Source organism: Chelonia mydas, chromosome 1, assembly GCF_015237465.2.
Source record: "Chelonia mydas isolate rCheMyd1 chromosome 1, rCheMyd1.pri.v2, whole genome shotgun sequence".
NCBI classification, from domain to species: Eukaryota; Metazoa; Chordata; order Testudines; family Cheloniidae; genus Chelonia; species Chelonia mydas.
In genome coordinates, this window is record NC_057849.1 from 190,107,365 (window position 1) to 190,126,754 (window position 19,390).

The 19,390-nt window shown below is 40.9% G+C and overlaps 1 protein-coding gene across 20 annotated transcripts in view; it reads right to left on the reverse strand.

Annotated features, from left to right (window-relative positions):
• The window catches only part of BBX (BBX high mobility group box domain containing), a 183,575-nt gene that overhangs the window by 153,744 nt on the left and 10,441 nt on the right, over positions 1–19,390 (reverse strand). For 2 of the 20 annotated variants that reach the window (XM_037907687.2, XM_037907701.2), the window contains exon 3: positions 17,569–17,635. The exons of 17 other annotated variants lie outside the window; for them this stretch is intronic. The gene's annotated coding sequence lies outside the window, so the exon portion shown is untranslated. Of the gene's footprint in view, positions 1–17,568; positions 17,636–18,043; positions 18,142–19,390 lie in introns of all 20 variants that reach the window. One more of the 20 variants, XM_027820001.3, reaches the window with a different exon arrangement.

A 19,390-nucleotide genomic window follows, 5' to 3' on the forward strand; every position in this document is an offset into this window, starting at 1 on the left:
ACACAGATCATTCCAATTGTGCATAAAAATATTCTTCAATTCCCACAAACATACCACACTGTGAGAACCTATCGAACAGACATAAATTAATGAACCTGGTACTATATCTCTAGATAGAGAGAGAGAGAGAGAGTGCATCCAACAACATATTGCCATTACAAAGAAACCCCAAATGGGACAAAGTGATGGTCAACCAGGAGGTCAGGCAGGGATGATTAAAAAGAGAAAAATGTAAATAAATAAATGTAAAAATATCAAAACCAAAAGCCTACCACAAGCAGAGTTCCTACCTCCCCAAAAATACTATGCTAGGGTCTCCATTATTGCTCTTCATTCTGTGTGGAAGGCACTCAGATACTATGGTGATTGGCAGCAGTGCAAAACCCCACAAGAGACAAAAATTGAGTGGGTAACTGTTTATTTTGAGACTTCTTAACATTTGGGTTTTAAGACACAGAATTTTTTTTATAACTCTGTAATGCCATGGAATGTTAGCTGGACTCCATTAAAACATATCTTCAACATTAACTCTTCTATAAATTAAGGTTTTTTTTGTTTTGCTTAGGAATAATGGGAGTGAATCTAAGATTTAAAAGCAAAATAGATTTTTAGAAAACTGATTTAAAATACTCCTCTGTTCATTTTATAGCTCTAACATAAGAGGCAATATGTACAAGGCATATCCTGGTGCTGCTTTACAATGTGATATTCGCTTTTCTTTCAAAGCTCAAAGCACTTGCTGCACTGCTAAAATTGCAGCATTCAATAAATATTTATTTTAAAAAGAGGCAAAGCCACTAAGAGCAGTTGCAAAGAAATCCATCTGACCCCACCAATTTATATTAGCTTTGTGCTTGCTATCTTCTCTCCTAAATGGGGAGGTAACTGATAAAACATCAAGCTCAATTAGAACCAGACACTGTATGCAACCATTTGTTTGAATAATTTCCTGTTGGAGTATCAGTAATTGTTTTATTGAATCGTACAATGATTGGGCCAAATACTGCAGTTTTTACTCAGTTGAAACTCCTCTAGCTTCAAATGCCATTGACTAACTCCTTTGCACAACACTGGATTCCTGGGAAATTCAACTTACAACATTAAAAAAAAGTCTTATTAAGAACACTTTAATACTACAATTTAAAAAAAAAAAGCACTGGTCAGTTTGTATATTGTAAAGCCTAAAAATGATGCTTACCTGCATGCTTATAATTAGGCAACAATCAAGAACAATGCACATGTGCAGAAGCCAGAGAGAATTCAGTACCAGTTTTTCTAATGCTACAGCTGTTATTTGGACAAAACTCCCTTTGAAGTCAGGGCTGCAGCATTACTCGTTCATTAGTATTATGCCTGTCAGAGGCCTGAAGGTTTTCCCGCTGAAGTCCCAGGCCCCAATTCTGAGATGTTCCTTTCCTGCAGTAGGTGCAGGAGTGGGAGGACGGAAAAGGGGTAGGTGGGGCAAAGCTGGCTCTAAGCAATCTTTGTATTCCTCACATTTTGGGGAAGCCAGAGGGCTGCTCAGCCCCCAGTTTAAGTAAGAACTGCCTCTTTGGGATAGGCAGGGAAGGAGAACACAGGGAGGTAACTGGAAACTGCAAGAAGTCTTAATGCCCATTCTGGTGAATTTTAACTTGTATTTTTTACCACAAACTTTCTTTCTAGAAGAGTGAAAAAAAAAAAAAAGTCAGAGGAAATAACTGAAGCTTCACCAGAATGTTCCAAGGGAAAGGGGAGGGGAAAGAGAGTGTGTACATGCACGAAGGATCCCAGAACACCCACAGATTAGGTCAGAAACTGTCCCTTGACTATTACAACCTTTTCCCCTCCGCATTCCACTATGCTCCCCTTCTCTCTCCTGAAGGATCATCCTACCTCCGCCCAATCAAGGATATTCCTAGCTTGGCCTCACTGGCACAGGGTAAAGCACTGATTGCCCAACCCAAGCATCTGCACTGTGCCTCTCAGCTTCAGTGGAAGCAGCTGCCTTTTGCTTTCACAGTCTCACTGAGAACAGTGGACAGGCTTGGTGCTAAAGGTTATGAGAGCCAGCAGGGGGAGCAAGGAGCTGATCACATGCTGCCTCAGCAATCAGACAAGCAGAACAACAGTCCCCACAACCCACAGTCCCCAGAACAACGGCCAGGACTGGGAAAAAACACCCTAGAACTAATTCCTGAAACGAGGAAAAGTCCCAGCCAAACCTGTTGGCAGCTATCACTAAAGTCAGTACAAGTTTTACAGAATTCTATGGAAGCACTGAGGACTAAGGCCTATGTGACCACAGACCCATCATATTCAGGAGTATTCAGTATGCAAACTGATCCATATTATGGTTTCCCCCCACATCATGGTGCAGATCTCTTGTGCACAAGTCATCCAGCCAGTTTTTCACCTCTTATGGAGTAAGCTGTATATATTTACATAGAATGATTTTATCTTTATAAAATCATTGATTAGCTTTAGCTAATTGCAATCTCACTTCAAAATTAGGTCGTTTCACCTTCAGAGATAAAAATTTTGTTTACTGAAATTTTGCTTACCTGAGTAAACAGTTGCCTTACTTGTTCTCACTATGAAGTCTATTTGTAGCCGAAAACACAATACAGTAAGCAGACATGAATCACTGGCTTTTCTAAATCCCTTTCTATCTGAGACTTTTTATACAATGCTTGTAGACATGGTGTTTAAAACTGACTGATTCATCTTTCCTGGTCAAATCAAAAATTGAGCTAGGTTTTTTCGTGTGTTGGGGAGTGTGTGTGTGTAAAAATGTATGTTTCTCTTCTGCAACATTTAACATTATAGCATAAAAGCACAAGGCAAATTACCAATATTCAGAAGTAGCATTTGCTAAAAATCACTTATATCCTTAAGAAAATCTCTCTTGTGGTAATTGAAGCTAACGACTTAAAAGTATACACATTATACAAACTACTAAGTGATATAGATATAAATGCAGCATACTTCTTTGCAAGGAAAATCAACTCAGAAAGGAATATCAGTATATAGCAAATACACACCAGTCATGACTGCAAGGTATTTAAGGGAGAACCTGTAGAAGGAGTAGGGGGCCTTGGCTGTTATTCAAATGTGGCTACACAGGATCCAGCTATTGCTTAAAGATTAGCTCACATGCATGCGCACACACTAAATTAAAAATTTGTGTTCTGCAGAAATGGAGGGTTTATTTTAGTCCCAAATTGTCTCTTCTTCCTATACAGAGATGCAGCACAGTGTAGTGGCTAAGGCACTAGAGTGGTTTCGAAGTGGCAGGGGTTCAATTCCAGCTCTTTCTCAGACTCTCTATATGACCTGGTGACTCACTTCTTGTGCGTGTCTAAGGCCTGATCTACACTTAAAAATTAGACTGACCTAGCTAAGGGCGTGTCTACACTTAAAACGCTACAGCTGCACTACTGTAGCACTTCAGTGTAGACACTACCTATGCTGACAGGAGGGATTCTCTTGTCAGTATATGTAATCCACCTCCCCAAGAAGGGGAACCTAGGTTGACAGAAGAAGAATTCTTCCATCCATCTAGTGCAGTCTTCATAGGAACTTAGGTCAGCTTAACAACATCACTCAGCAGGGTGGATTTTTCACAACCCTGACCCATCTAATTAAACCGACCTAAATGTCTAGTGTAGAACAGGCCTAAGTCACTCAGGGCTGTGAAATGTTTTTTATAACCTAACTCCCAGTGTAATGGGTGAATGCCATTAAGTTAATGGAAGAATTCCTGAATACTGGCTAATCACTCAGACCAAAAGTGGCAACAGTATAATTAAAGAAGCACCAGGGTTTAAATTCAGACAGAAAGGCCCTCCATGCACACCTGCTAGGACTGCAAAAGTGGGGGAGGTAGAGAAATTACTGACTGTCAGTCTCCTCTCTCTCCCTGGACCCCACAGGTGTTCCATAGAGATTTTTACCCCATCACATTTTGGATGGGATATGTGATAAAGCAGGGGGCTAGTTGCTGCTAACTGCCCACAGTGAAAAGCATTGTTGGAATCAGAATTTTACCTGTCTCTTCTATATACAACCATGTATTCTAACTAACAACACTCGGACACTTGAGTCCCGTACTGTTTTTTTGTTGGACTTTATTGTAGGATTGCTTTGGGGAAAACAAACTATTATAAATTTAATCTTTTGACTCTAGTATGGATGTGGGTTATGAACTTCAGCTACTTAATTTGTAGACCACTGCACTACTTCAACCACAAAGACATAATAATCCCCTGTCTATGGGCACTTACTTAAACCTTCAACACGCTAAAATGCTGTATTGATTTAAAAAAAAATAATATCCTAATATTTTCTCTAGAACAGATTACTTAGAAAAAAATAAAAAGATCTTGCTGTACACAGGCTGTATGATGTACATGGACTTCTATGGGATTATGACTGGGTAAGGACCTTGGGGTCAGGCCACATATTCAAAGCATTAGTCACATGTAACATTTGTAACTTGCTGGACAACTGATGTCACTTAAACATACCCAAATTTTCTCCAAAACCATTGAAAGACAGGCTTTGTCTGTTTGAGCAATAGGTTACACCACCTCCCAAATACTAAGTTGATTGACGCTCTATAAATACCTTAGATAGATATCGGTACCTTTACACCTCAATGGTGACTTATTTATTTCACTATTTCTACCAGTGTTTTTACTCTCTCAAAGAAAACCATACATAAAAATTAAGTTGATGATTCTTCTATCTGAGCTCAACTACAAAGAACAACTGCATAAAAAAAGCCCAATTGCAAACCTCATGGAGTTCACTTTTAATCTGAAGACAATTTAATGACAAAATAAATTCTGAGTGAAAAAAATATTATTTCCAATTCCTGGGTGCTAAAAGGAAATACATAAACTGAATGATCTTTGACATCTTGGTCAGCTGGGAGAAAGTAGGACTTAGGGTGTGAAATCATTATGTCAAGTTTTATTGATTGTTAAACTCAAGCTATGTTGTACCTGAAATGGATGGCTTGGGACAGTGAGGGTTGGTAGGACTACAGAACCTTTAACTTTTAGTTAAGGCCCTGTGTGCTATACAGCCCATTAGACCTAAATCCTGAAACAAGCAAGGGGCGTGAGGGATGCAGAATGTATCCAACTCAGCCTGTTAAACAGCCAATATATGTGCCTGGCTGGATAGACTTCTCAATTGTGTTAGGCATTTACTACAGGCCTCTTCTTATCCCATTAGGTGGTCACCTGTGAGGTACAGAATGCCTTGACTTCTCAATGAAGTCAGTGAGAGCTAAAAGTGTTCAGTATCTCACTGGAACATCCCCTAGAAGCTGAAATGGCCACAGCTGCCCCTTCACTAACTAAAACCACCCGCATGGCTGAAAGTTTGAAGCCAGGGTCTGGAGACGGCAATGGGGAAGGTGAATGGAGGTGGGTACCTGCACTAGGGAGGAGGAATGCCTATGCAGGACCTCCCCCCCAAATGTTTTCAGCAAAGTGGGAATTATGCAGCAGTGTCAACTAATCGCAAAACTATTCAGCCATCTGTGCAGAACTTCAAGGGTCGCTGTAATCCTTCTAAATGCACCTGCAATTTAAATAGAACTCATGCATGTTTATTTGCATTGCAGCAGAGGAATACCGCCTGTCGTATGCTGTCCTTTGACAGACCTCTACTCTGACCAGAGAACATGAGGCTGTGCACATTGCAGCTTCTTTCTGTGCTGAGGTTGTGATGGAATTAATATAAGTTCTCTGTGTTACTCCGCTGAGCTCTGGCACTCTGTCACAACAACAAACTTTTTGTGAACAAACAGTTTTCCTTGAAACCAAAGATGATTGACATTAGAAGCTCAGTAGAGCAACCTGAGCCTTCCAGTTCTGCACATTTTTACTAAGCCACAATATACAATCAAACACTCACTTAATTTTTCAGGCCGATATTGTGTCTATCAGTCAGAAAGCTCCCTTGAACTTGTGAAAGAATTGTCTGTATTCTAACCACATATAAGGGGCTCACTGCTGCTGGATTCTGAACATGCAGGGGGAGTGACAACTCCGCTAGTCACCTCCACATCACCTCCTCTTTTGGTACAAAGGGTTTTGATACAAATTATGCTGCCTTGAAAATGGGCACATTTGCTTAAATGTGTAATCTCCAATTTAAAGCATCACATGCATTTACCGGCAAGCTCTGCTCTTCACATACCAGAGCATGTGTTATTTAAATATTTAAGGTGGGGTTTTCAAAGCAGCTTAGGTGATCTAATGCCCAGTTCTCATTGATTTTTAATAGGAACTGGGCATCTAAATCCTTTGGGTGACTTGGAAAATCTCAGCCACAGCTAATGAAACAGATACAGCTATATTCATTTCAGTGTGCAATGAGATATGTGCATGACTGTCAATGCATCTAGAATAGCATGTTTTCCTATGTGAAAAGAGATGATAAAAAGAACATGTTATGCATCTATGGCCTCATCGTATTTTTACATCATTTGTGAACCAGATTTCTTCAAATCTGTCTGCAGGCTAATGTCATATATTTCACTATAGTCCTCACCAAGGGCTAAACCTTTGCTTAGTTTTGAGTGAGAGAGAGAGAGAGAGCGAGCGAGCACGCACGCAAACATTAAAACAACCACATGTAGACAGAACATAAAAAGCACCTAAAAAGCTTAACCACTGGAAATCACCATGTTTTACACTGAAAATCATAAAAATGATCAAACAGAATGTGATCCCTCTCTCCAAAAAATATTCACCTCTGAACTAAGAACAAACGTGGAGAAATTAAACCCAAAGAGTCAGTTTTCCCAGAAATTCATACACAGAATACAGAGGCTTAAAAGAGGACATGTTCCCTCCAACCTCTGGCAGCACAGCATTCTAAGGGGTTAAAGGCTGAGACGAGTGTGGTGCCACCACAGCATGGTAATTCATGATAACCTTATGTGACTTACAGAACATCTCTGTGCCTTGACTTGCCTCTCCTCTCCAAAGCAGGCTGTATGAGCATGCATCTGACTCAACTGACCATCTTGGTGAGGCAACTACGAATGGAGACTAAATGTCCTTAATCAATTAAGAAGCCGTCTCCATCGGCATAAGTGGAAAGGATCAACTTGACTTCATAGCTGAGCATGGAAAAATTCATGCCAAGACATCCAACGCAGTTATTTCAGATATCCTTAACATGGTGGTTACTTTCCTAGCCTTTCTTCTTATAGCATTAGAGGATGGGTGGAGAGAAGGAAGGACGTTCAAATTTCACACAGTAGTAAAAGCTGGTTCTATTCCTAAGATACAGCTCTTGCTTCAGAAGGTCACTACATATTTTTTCTGGGGGTCAAGTGGATCGAATAGGGTTCCTGAAATCTCTTTCCACATAAACAGGATTGTCTTCAACCTCCCACAAATACCAGGCTGCTACACTGAAACTCAGCAGAATTTTATCTGACTCTCTCTCCTTACCCCTGTCCCCAAAGTGTATTAGCTTCTCCCCTTGCCCTTGTCCCCAAGGTGGCTTCTTATGATAAAAACAAAACCCTGACATGGATTTTAAACAAAATCAGGAAAACATATTCCCCAACTAAGTGATTCTGATCAGCAGCAAGTCTCAAGAATTGTATTCTCTGTGGCGGGCTTAATCAGGGCCCAACATTGTCCTTCCTGTACTCAGTACGCTGTCACTTTCATAGCTAAAAGTCATGAGATTTGGGGACCAGCCTGAGAAATTCTACAGAAGTATAAGTCTTAGACCAAAAGCGTGAGCTTAAACAGCTATGCCTACAGATCCAGTGATCTTTGGAATCATGTATTTGATGAAAGAAGCTGCGTTAATAATAACTTACATAGTGCTTTTCATTGATAGATCACAAAGTGCTTCACAAAGGAGGATTGTATACAGAAATAGAGGCACAGAGAGGAAAAGTGACTTGCACAAGGTCATGCAGGAGGCCAGTGGGACAGTTGGAAGGAAAACCCAGGTCTCCTGCATCACTGTCCAGGGCCTAATCCCCCAGCCTATGCTGCCTTCCTAATTAGAAGTAGGCACTTTGATGCCTTCTAGTTATCCCCAAACCTCCATCACGCTGCTTTGATTCTTCATGGTTTCCACAGGAAATCTTTTGGAGAGCTTTTATAAATGCAGTAGAGAATTTCTTCTCCCCTCCACCCAGCTCCTCTGCCCTGGCTGTTGTGTCCACCCTCAAGATGAACTTTCCCAAGGTGAGTTTGCTCAGGGTGAGTTTGCAGGTTATGAACACTCACTCCCAATTTCTCAAACTTTGAATCTCATGCCCTGCCATTTAGCAACTTTATGAAGTCAAGTTTCTTCAGTGATGTCTCTCTCCCATTTTGCAGTATTTCCTGTGGTTAGGCTGCTTTCCTGAATCATTCCAAAGTCCGTGCATCAGCAACATATATGAAAAGAAAAACGAATTTAAGTTCTTATACTGTGCTCATCACCATAGTATCTGAGCATCTTCTAGTAGTGCATTAAGCAATGTAATTTACATCTGACATGTGTTTGTTATTATTATATGTATTACCATAGCACCTCACAGCCTGAGTCATGGACCAAATCCCTGCTGTGCACACACCCAAACAAAAAGATGGTCCTCCCGTCTTCTCCCCAGGGAGTATTTTGTTTAAATAGGGAGGATTTTTGGTTTGTGTTGTTTTGTTTCTTTGGGGCTAGATTTTTTTTTAAACCCCTGCAGTCATTTCCACCCAACTCCCATTAGCTTCAACAGGAGTTGGGTGCATGCAACAATGGGAGAAATCTGTACCTTTGTGCATGTCTGTGATCTAGAGCAGTTAGCTCCTGCCACCTTGTGGGGTTCTGTGGATCTCCCAGGAAGCTTGGTGCTGCTGCAGCTAAGGCAGATCAGTTAAAGCGAATAAACATTTATGAATGCCTCTTCTCGTGTTTTACTTTACCCACTACTAAAATGAGAAAAGGGGGGGGGGGGAGGTATTTGTGGCAGGGGCAGAGTTATTTTGAATGTTTCCTGGTTTACTAATTCCAGTTTTGTGTGTGATAATAGGATGCTAATTTATTGTTCACATGGATTGTGTTTTTAATATGAGTCAATAACACTGAGCTCTGGATAGGCACTTAATGTTGTGGAAAAGTCTAAAATTAATTAAAAAATCCACTCAGGTCAAGCACTGTAGTCACCACCCCTAATATAAATTCCACATATTTGATAAAAATCCCACACAGAAATTCTATAGATTTAGGTAGGAAATCCCTGCAGATGACTATTGTCCTTGGCAATCAGAAATATTTATGGAATCCAATGGCACATTAAGCCCCAGTCCTGCAACAATTTGTGCATATGCTTAACTCTGAGTAGCGTGAGCAGCCCTACTGACATCAAATTGTGATGATGATGTTTGTGAAGTTATCTCAAAAGTTGTATTCTTCTAGCCACCTGATTGCAGAGCTGACTTCCTGTGAACCTGTTGCAGGCCTGGCTGACTTTCTACTTATGTCCAGTCTCCCCTGCCTATGGCTGCCATCCTGGACAGACTTAACCCATTTATGTGTTCTACAGAAGGCTGAGGAGCTCTTAGATGAGGTAAACTGGAAATTGATCATTTTGTTTCAGATTCTAACCAACACTCAATGTAATGTGGGTGTAAAGTTAACAGTACCCAATCAGAAGGATAGCCTTCCACATACACTTAGCACAGGTGCCAGTGACCACACAAAGCACAAGCAGTGGAAAACCAGAGGCAAGGATTTCTTTGAATCGCTGGTTGCTTGGTCCCTGCTTATATTTAAATAAAATCTTTGCCACTCCAATTCTCAGAAAGAAAAGTGAATTGAGGAAAGTGGGGTATGGATGTCCACAAACCTCGTCAACAACCTAAATGATACTGGCCTCTTTTTAGGCTTGCCAGAACCAAATGATCTGTGAGAAAGGCAGAGGTATAGTAATGTGAGAAGACTTAGGAACCAATTCTCCTCTCACACCAGGGTAAATAAGGAAGTGTTTACCAATGAGTTCAGGGAAGTTACACTGGTATACATCTGAGATGAAGCAGAGCCTCTTTGGCAAACTTAACTCCTCTGGACTCTCGTTAGGTGCAGAGAAGGCTTTTGATAGGCCCAGGTAAGCACACCTGTTTATGAGACTTCAGCAAATCTTCTTTGGTAAAGGCTTGAGCATAGTAGCTGGTTCAGGGTTTAATAAATACATTCAAAAGCAACAATTACAGATCCTCAGGCCTTTTTCCAGAGAGAGAAATATGGCAGGGATGGCGTCTTTTATTCATACGCAGGGTATTTTTTTAAAACTTCTTCTTTTTTACTTCTGTTAGAGCAGATTGAAGCAACCATGAGATCTTGGTCAATAGAGTGGAACAAAGTGGCATTATACACCTATGATTAGGCAACAATTCTCTACTAGCATTCATTTTAGTATACCATTTTCTCTTTCCTATAATGGGGAGAATGTTTAGGGGTCATATACTTCCCTGACCATTGTGCAAGTAGTTTTCTCTCTGGCTAGCCATCACATCCCTTTACCCCTTATATTTTAAAAGGCCCAACCCAATAGCCAGAGAACTAAATCTAGCAGTCAAAGACCAACAGGAAAGACAGAGAAAGCAAGCAAGCAATGTCTAGCAGCAACACCATGGGGAGAAGTTCCTTCCCTTGCTCCAGGTGCTGGGAAAGCGATCGGCACTGGGATTCCAACAAGGGTGCTATCTATCCCTCACTCTATTAGGGAGTTCTATTTTTAAAAATATTTGCCTGCAGGTATTAGGTGACAAATCCAACCCCCTGGTGGCTGAAAGGGAGAAGCAGCACTAGCTAGGAACACTGGACTGAACCAGACCCCCAGCCCATCTAAGCCCAATATTTTGTCTCCGATAGTGCCTGCACCAGGTGCTTCGGAAAAAGGTGTAAGAACCCAGCGCCAAGCTCCTCCCTACCTCAGGAGCTTCCTGGCTGCTGCAAAGATGGATTGGCTCGTCTCTCCTCTACCTTACTCTCTCCCAGTCTTCATTTGTGAGTCCTCCTCCCAGGGAATAGATCCAGTGACTGCCTGTGTTGCTCATGAGAGCTTTCCCAAACAGCAGCAGACTGAAAAGGATCTGATTCTTTTCAGTTTCACTGCTGTCCACAGGACACCAAACAGCAATAGGGAAAACTGACCAGAATAGTTTTTCACTCTACTACAGCTTGGAAAAATCTCAAAGCAGAACAGGAGGAGAGGTTCTGGCTCCACCTGCAAACTCAGGCAGACGTTATGGTTTCGCTTTATACTTGGTTGACATCTGGAAGGTTATTCGCCACAACCACAGGGGCAAGATTTTTTTTTTTTTTTTTAAATGAAAGCTTAGATTCTGTAGAAGTTGATGACAAGCAACCAGAAAAGTTTCTTGCTACCTGTGGATGGGTGGATTGTGTCTTCTCAAGGAGTGGTATAAAATAATTTATTAAGCAATACGTTTAACCAGAAAAAAGAATAGCAAAAACCTACATATATACCACCTAGCCAAGTTAACAGTGCTGTTGTAACTATAACTTTAGCTTTTTCTGACTCCTTATGATGCTGTGTATCCTTAACTCTGTGATTTTTTTCCCATTCAGTTACCCGTTGTCTCTCTCAAAAATGAAAAAAAAAAAAAAAAAAAAAATAGAGTGACTCCACTTATAGAATTTACAAGCTCCTTGACTCAAAGTAGATTCAGCTTGTTCAGTTTACAAATTCCATCAGCTTTGTGCTAGACAAACCTTCATGTTCTCTGAGCATAGACCCTTCCCCACAATCAAATCTGCTCAGGTAGACTGCAGCACCTCTGCAGAGCTCCACTGGCTTCAAGAGAACTCTGCATGTGCACAGAAGTCTGCGTGAACAGATCTAAGTGTGGCAGCAGGTCCTTAATTAGCTGCACACATGTATAAGGCCTTGCTCCTGCAATTGCACGGGCTTAGGAGCCTGCACATGATGATGAAGTTGCAGGATCCAGCCCCCAGTGTGCAACTGTAGGCTTGAAGACCTGGGTCTACTATGCATGATCAAGGCGCCACTTTCAAGAACTCCTACTTTTGTTAAATAAAACCAATTTTTTTTTCTTTTAAGCCAAGCTGAAGCATTAGTCCTCGTGCCAAGTTCCAGACTTCAACTGTTTTTTCCGGTACCCATGTTTGTTTTTTAAAGCGTATTACAGGATTCCCAGAAGTTGTAAGTTTTGGAAAGTTCTGAATGAGTTTAATGGGAACTTTTTTACCATCTCAACTGCAGTGCTGGTTAAAACACTTGGGTGAGTTTTTGGTGTTAAGAATTCTTCTGTGAAATGGAGTTCAAGTGTGCTCAGATGAGGTATCCATTAAGAGGCAGGATGGTTTTGGAGTCCTGGGTCAGCATAAAAACCAAGAGCTGAAAACAGTGCAAGCCACTGAAAAGAGTGAGAGCAAAGGCTTTTCAGGCCGATTTGCTTTATGTAGACAGTCATTTGTTTTGCCTGTTATTAAACTGTTGAACTTCGGAAAGCTGACAAAGTACATTTGGGGACTTTTATTGTCAAGTCCCTCACAAAACCCTAACATGCCAAAGAGACAGTCTTTGTTTCCAAACCAGTGATGCCGATCTTGAGAGTAGCAGAACTCACTGCCTGTCTTACAGACTTTTTATGTATTTATGAAAAGTGCACGGCAGTGTATGTACTGCAGAGGATTAAAGGTGGAACCTTGGATCAACAGAACCAGGCCCTGTGCTCTAAAGGACGTGATCCAGAACACAATGTTTTTATCATGCATCATGAGATCTTGAAAATACAACACTTCACAATATTGATCCAGGACACTAAAAGATTTAGTCTGACCCTGCATACACATAGCTAATAATACTGAAATGATATGGTCTCTTGAGAAATGTCACTGCTGACACTAACTATATATATATCCTTAGTTAGCTAGTTGGGGGAGAGTTCTCTTCCAGATGCAAGGAATTTGCATATACAGTACTTAGTTTATGGCACCAATGTGGCAACATTGTTTAGTGGACTTAACATAGGGCTAGAAGTTAGGAACTTCAGGAGTACTGTTTGGCTTTGCTAGTTACTGTATGGCTTCACCTTAACATCCTTGCGTGTATTTCTCCATGTACCAAATGAAGATGAGAATAACTCTCACATGGGGAATGTTGTAAGGATCAGATAGTTAATATCTGTAAAGTTCACAATAAAAGTGCTAAGTATTATTACTTTATAATAAATTTTCCCTGTTTGACAAAATATGACCTCCACTGCTTTGGTTTGTATAATTTGAAAGCCTTTCCTAGTGTACATGTATTTAGTTGTATATTTAATATCACGTTAGATTAGCAAGAGATTCATTTCCTGTCTATGGCAGGACAGAAAGCCACAAATCAGTCTAGCCAAATGTAAGCCTTTGAGGGAATTGAGAAGACTGTCTTTTCCAGATCTTACAGGTGATCTGCAAGCATATTAAACAAAAATTGAGTAGGCTCATGTGCGGTGTATGCCAAACAGCAACTGGTAGTAGTAATGTTAATACTAAGTATCTTCACTACATGAAACAGAGGGTTAAAAATGGGGAAAAGCTTTTTTTTTTTTTTTTTTTTTGGGGGGGGGGGCGGGCGGCAGGGGAAGAGTCAATTTCAAAGTCTCAAACTTTCTGACCAGTTCTACAGCACAGAGCTTTCCATCCATAGGTTGCAAAATGCTTTACAAAGTCAGGAAGGTATTATTGTCCCTGCTTTACAAATAGAGAAACAGAGTTAGGGCAGGTCAACACTACAACCTTGCACTGGCGCAGCTGCACCAATGCAACTGAGCTGCTGTAGCACTTCTGGTGAAGACGCTTTAAGCCAGTGGCGTTCAAACTTTTTCAGGCACATGCCCCCCCCATTACTGCGCAGCCAAGGCTTCCTGAGCAGCAGAGCTTGGGCTGAAGGCAGAGTGGAGCTGGGATTGGGGGTGGAGAGGGCGTGAAGGTGGACCTGGGCCTGGAGGCTGAATGGGTTGAGGGAGGAGCAGAGCTGGTCAGGGGGTGGAGTGGGGTTGGAAGCGTGGCGCTCCCTCCCTACCGCACCCCCCCCAAATGTTCCTCTGTGCCCCCCTAGGGGTGTGATCCCCAAAGTTTGGGGGACACTGTTCTAAGATAACAGGACTCCCACTGGCTTAATGACTCCATCTCCGTGAGAGGCGGTATCTATGTTGGTGGGAGAACTCTTCTGGCAACATAGTGCTGTCTACACGAGGGGTTACGGGTCAGTATAACTATGTTGCTCGGGGTCTGGTTTTTTCACACCCCTGAGCAACACGCTTATACCGAAGTAAGCGTGTAGTATAGACCTGGCCTTAGAAAGAGGAAGGACTAGCTTCACAAAGGGGACTCGGCATGCCTACCAGATTGGGCCCCACAGGCGAGATAAGCAGGAGAATGCCAAGCCCGCGTATCTCCCCAGCACTTAGCCATGAGCTAAGGCTCTGAGCTGCTCATTAGCTGTGGAGCGGTATCAGCACTTAGCTGTCTTTGCACGTCTACTAGGGGAAACTTTGGTGCCTACTGAGTTAGGCAGCAGCTGAGCAGCAGTTTTGAGAATGTCAGTGGTACCTGAATGTTGGACTGAAGTACCAAAAGAGGCAGTTGGGCACCTAAGTTCCTTTGTGAATCTAGCCCAAAGGGACGTGTCCAAGGCCACAAAGCAAATCAGTGGCAGAACCCAGACGAGTTCCCAGGTCTTTTGTACCAAATGGGGTAGGCTGGTGATAAGAGTGCACAGAACTTTGTAAGGGCTGCTCAGTCTGCAGGATAGTCCAAAAAACCCTTATCCACTGAACCATTCTTCACTTCCCCCCAACCTCCTGAGAGGTGTGACCCTTTCTTTAGCTTAGAAAAGTGCACTAATTTAGTCTCTCTTTAACTCATCAATCTGGCTTTATTTGAACTTGCACAATAAATTATACCAGTATAGTTAAAGTGGTAAAAAACCCATTAGTGCAGACACCATTACACCCATATAAAAGTGCTTAAATTGGTATAGTTTATTCTGGTTTGGGAAGCTGAATAAACTATATGGATGTCAGGGACCCTTACACCGTTATCACTGTAGCCACACTAGGGCTTTTACTGATATAACTAACAAGCCCCGCAACAAAAGTAAAACTTTTTAAGTGTAGCTGAGCCCTAAGAAATGTTATTGATGTAGGAAAGATTCATGAAGGTATTCCTTATGAACCTACATCTCTATCCACCAAGTCAATGGCAACATTTGTCACTGGCTTCAGTGGGAGCATGATCAGACTCTCTGTGGTATATTTCCTGTGTTATGGGATTATGTCATTTGATAATGGGGCTAAGATTTTCTATAAAGTGCCCAAACATAAGGATATATTAAAAGAAACGTTGGACTGTTGGTGGGATATTTTCATCAAGTTGGGGATCAAAGGGAAGGGAAACAGCCAGCAAGTTTTATTTGTCGCCATGAGATATAAAAATGGATACAGTTCCTCCAACTACATGCTATCAATGTAGTCAGAGCAATATATTTAACATGCACTACTCCTAACAAGCTTAGCTAGTGCTTTCATTATAAACAAAAGGCCGAATTCTGTCTGCATTGTGCTGTAAGAGCTGATAGAGTTGCACCAGTTTACACCAGGTCTGAGTTAGGCCCAAAGACTACGAGAACCATTTAAAAAGAGCGTCATAGTACATACTGTCAAATATGATCAGTGAATTTGAGTGGCTCAATTTCAGGGTGTCCAGCATGAAAGACCTTACAGGGGTCTAATTTTTCAGAGAACGGTGCTAAGCACTTTATGAATATCAGGCCCCTTTAGGGTGTTTCAGCTTGGGCACCCAAAAATCACTATTGAAAATCTTGGTTCAAACACCTAGGCACAACTCACACTGTGGGAGCTCCTGAAGAAAATATCCAAAATATTTTACATGGGGTTTTTGTTTTTTTAAAGACCCACACCAGTTAGGAAAATGATGGTTCAACCATATGAAGCTGTGCTAACTATAAAAATCAGCCACATCAGTCAAACATTCTGTTCCAAACACTCATGTTAAATAAGCACTCTTTTTTAAAGGGGATTTCACAGAGTGTCTCAGTAATTTGCAGTTTCAATACTAAATAATAAGCTACCCAAATATCTGGCTTTCCCTAGACCCTGGACATGATTGCACTAGTTCCAAATGTATATTAAAATGAGAATGGTGACCCCTTCATTGTGACTGATTCCTGTTATTTAGGCCTGTTCTCCTAGGAAAAAGAGTAGATAATATTCAGTAATTCTCCCATCTGTTTTTTAAATGACCTGGGTTTATACTTTTTTCATGAAGTTGTTTTTTAATAGACTCACAGTTTACAATATCATTTTGATCTTTGTTTCAAATTCTCTTAATTTCTATGTATGTCTCTAATCTCAGCTATGAATATTTGATTATATAAGAGTTGCCGTAACTGTTAAGACTGAATACCAACTTCACTGATTAGGATAAAATATGGAAAACCCAAGTTTTGAGGGAAGGGCTAGGATAGACCTATAAATGGATAACTGCTCCTTCAAAAAAAGCATCTAAAATATGAATATTTTGTGTAATTGTGTGAGCAGTACATTTATGAGCCTACAATCCAAATGTGGAACTTTGCATTCCTTAATGGGGGGTGGACAGATAGTTGAACTGCACATCCCCTATCTCCACCTACCAGTGGGACAGGGTGTGTCTGACCCTGATGACACTGCCTGCTGACAGCTTCGTTTTGTTTTCTCCCTGTCTGACCGCACTAAAGGGAGAGCCATAGCAAACTAAGTGTTACTCTATAGATCCATCAGGGAGGGGATTTTTGACCATATAAACTAGCCACTTGACTACTGGCCACAGCTGACTGCTAATTACAATTCTTGGATATTAGGAAAAACTTTTTCACTAGGACAGTGGTGAAGCACTGGAATGGGTTATCTAGGGAGGTAGTAGAATCTCCTTCCTTTGAAGTTTTTAAGGTCAGGCTTGACAAAGCCCTGGCTGGCATGATTTAGTTGGGGATTGGTCCTGCTTTGAGCAGGGGGTTGGACTAGATGACCTCCTGAGGTCCCTTCCAACCCTGATATTCTATGATTCTTTAGGTAAAATCCATTCTCACAAGCAGTGGAATGTCTGATTAGGCCTTCTGAGCTGCCTCTTTTTTTCAGAATACCTCTGATTCAGTCTGACCCAAGTGCCACACAGTACATGGAGATGGAATGCTTGGCAATTTACATTAAGGTTTCTACTTAACATGATCAGTGGATTTCCCACTGATGGGTCTTCTGTAACTGACCAATATCAGATAATCCTGCAAAGATTTTAAAGGGGACACAGCCCAAAGTTTGTTTTTGACAAGGTGATAGGACTGTTCCTGTGAACAGTCATTTCTAAGAGTTAAACAGTTTGGCTGTGATTTTAAAAACTGCCAAAGGGCTTTGGATGCTCAGTTCTAATTAATCTGAATGGAAATGGAGTGTCCATATCACTGTGGCAGTTTTGAAAAACTTAGCCTTGCCGTACAGTGTGCCTTTTGACTATACAACTCATTTCACATACCTTGCAGTTGCTTTGTCACAATATCGAGTGCAGTGAAACACCATGGACTACTATGTATACTGGAATACTAAATTAGAAATAAAGAAGTATTGTAATTTGGCAACAGGCAAAAACAACGGCTTTAAATCAAATATGGCTGTATTACCAAATTTGCATTCAAGCACTTAAAGCTAAATTTTGCCTCCAAATGCACACATGCAATTCTCTTTCTAGTCACGGAGAGTTCCATACATACTTCCAAGGACAGCATTTACCCCTTCATATTTTACCTCCTCTTGTTAATCTTTTGTATACCAATAAACAAAATTTAAAGCTACCTCCCCCTTATTCCGGTTGAAAAACTCGTTTTCTCTGTTTAATCTAACATTCTTGATTGCATGATTTTTGGAACTTCTGGTTACTATTTATGCATTAAGGAAGTTTTTATCAATAGGACCAGAATACTAGATTTTCAATAGCTATTTGTGTAACTTACTTCACTACCAGTTTTGGCACTTTCCATTTTGCAAACATCGAATTCCTCCCCTTTCTCCACCACGCACCCAGTGCATGTCTCCGTTTCTTCTAATGAAGCTGGAAATTAATTATGCTATTTTAATTTGCTTATTAATTTGTACACCAGCCTCATAATCAGTATTTGATCATGCTTCAATTTTGCATACTTATTTCAAAATATATTAAGAATATTGTGTGTGGATGATATTTAACATGATGTACAGAAATAATATTCCACACAAACTAAATAAAGGAGTTCTACATTATTTTTTTTTTTAAAAAATCTATTTTACAGACATTTCAAATTAAAGTTATGCTCTGATCTTGCAAGTGTGGCACATGGAATGCTCACTGACTTGCATGATTTGAGCCATGCATGTCATTTTCCACACTGCATAAATCAGTGTTATTCAAATAGAAGCTTAGGCATGAAGAAACCATTTGCAAAGAGAAAGAAATGCTAAAGTTGGACACGTCAGAAAGGTGGGTGTGATAATACTTCTTCCCCAGTACACAATTCTATTCCAGATTTTCCAAAAGCTCCCCTTACTTAGCCATCCAGGGTATCTGAGATTTTCACAACTGATCTTGCTCTGAACTACAATGGTAATGGCATGCTCCCTTAATGACAAGCATTCAAAAATCTACCTGGAAAGTCTATTCAAGATTTCTTGATGAGTATTGAAACTTAAACATCAAATCTTAGAAGCATAATGCTTTTCCTAAACCTATCTGTTAGGGACGCATTACTGGTAGTTTAGGGTAGCATTACTGGTAGTGTAGTTTAAACAGGGCATAAATGAAAGCTTGACCCAGAGAAGAGCCTTCTTGTTAGGACCAAGGTCAAATTAGGGTGGTATGTTTTACTGCAACAAATCATAATGTGTGCACCATATACTTCATCAACAACTAGATCGGAAAACATAAAATGGAAGAATACCCTCTCAGTTAGGGGAAGTCTGTATATTTTGACTCTCTTCCCCCAACCCTCACCCTTCCTATACTTCTTGTCATCTTATATTGTCAGCTATTCAGGACTTGGATTGTCTCTTACTATACGTTTGTGCAGCTTCCGGCATAATGGGCCCATGACCCAGATTGGGCCCTCTGGGCATTATTGTAATATAAATGATAATTAATAATAATGTGAAGCAAAGGTATGAGCTGCTTCCTCTGAGGAAAATTAGAGTCTTCTAACAACTTTAGGGACCCGATCCTGCACCTGGATGCATATGGGTGAAACACTATGCTCACACAGAGCCCCACTGAAGTCACTGTGGCTCTGTGAGGAATCAAACTGCATAGATGCAGATTCAGAATTGGGCCC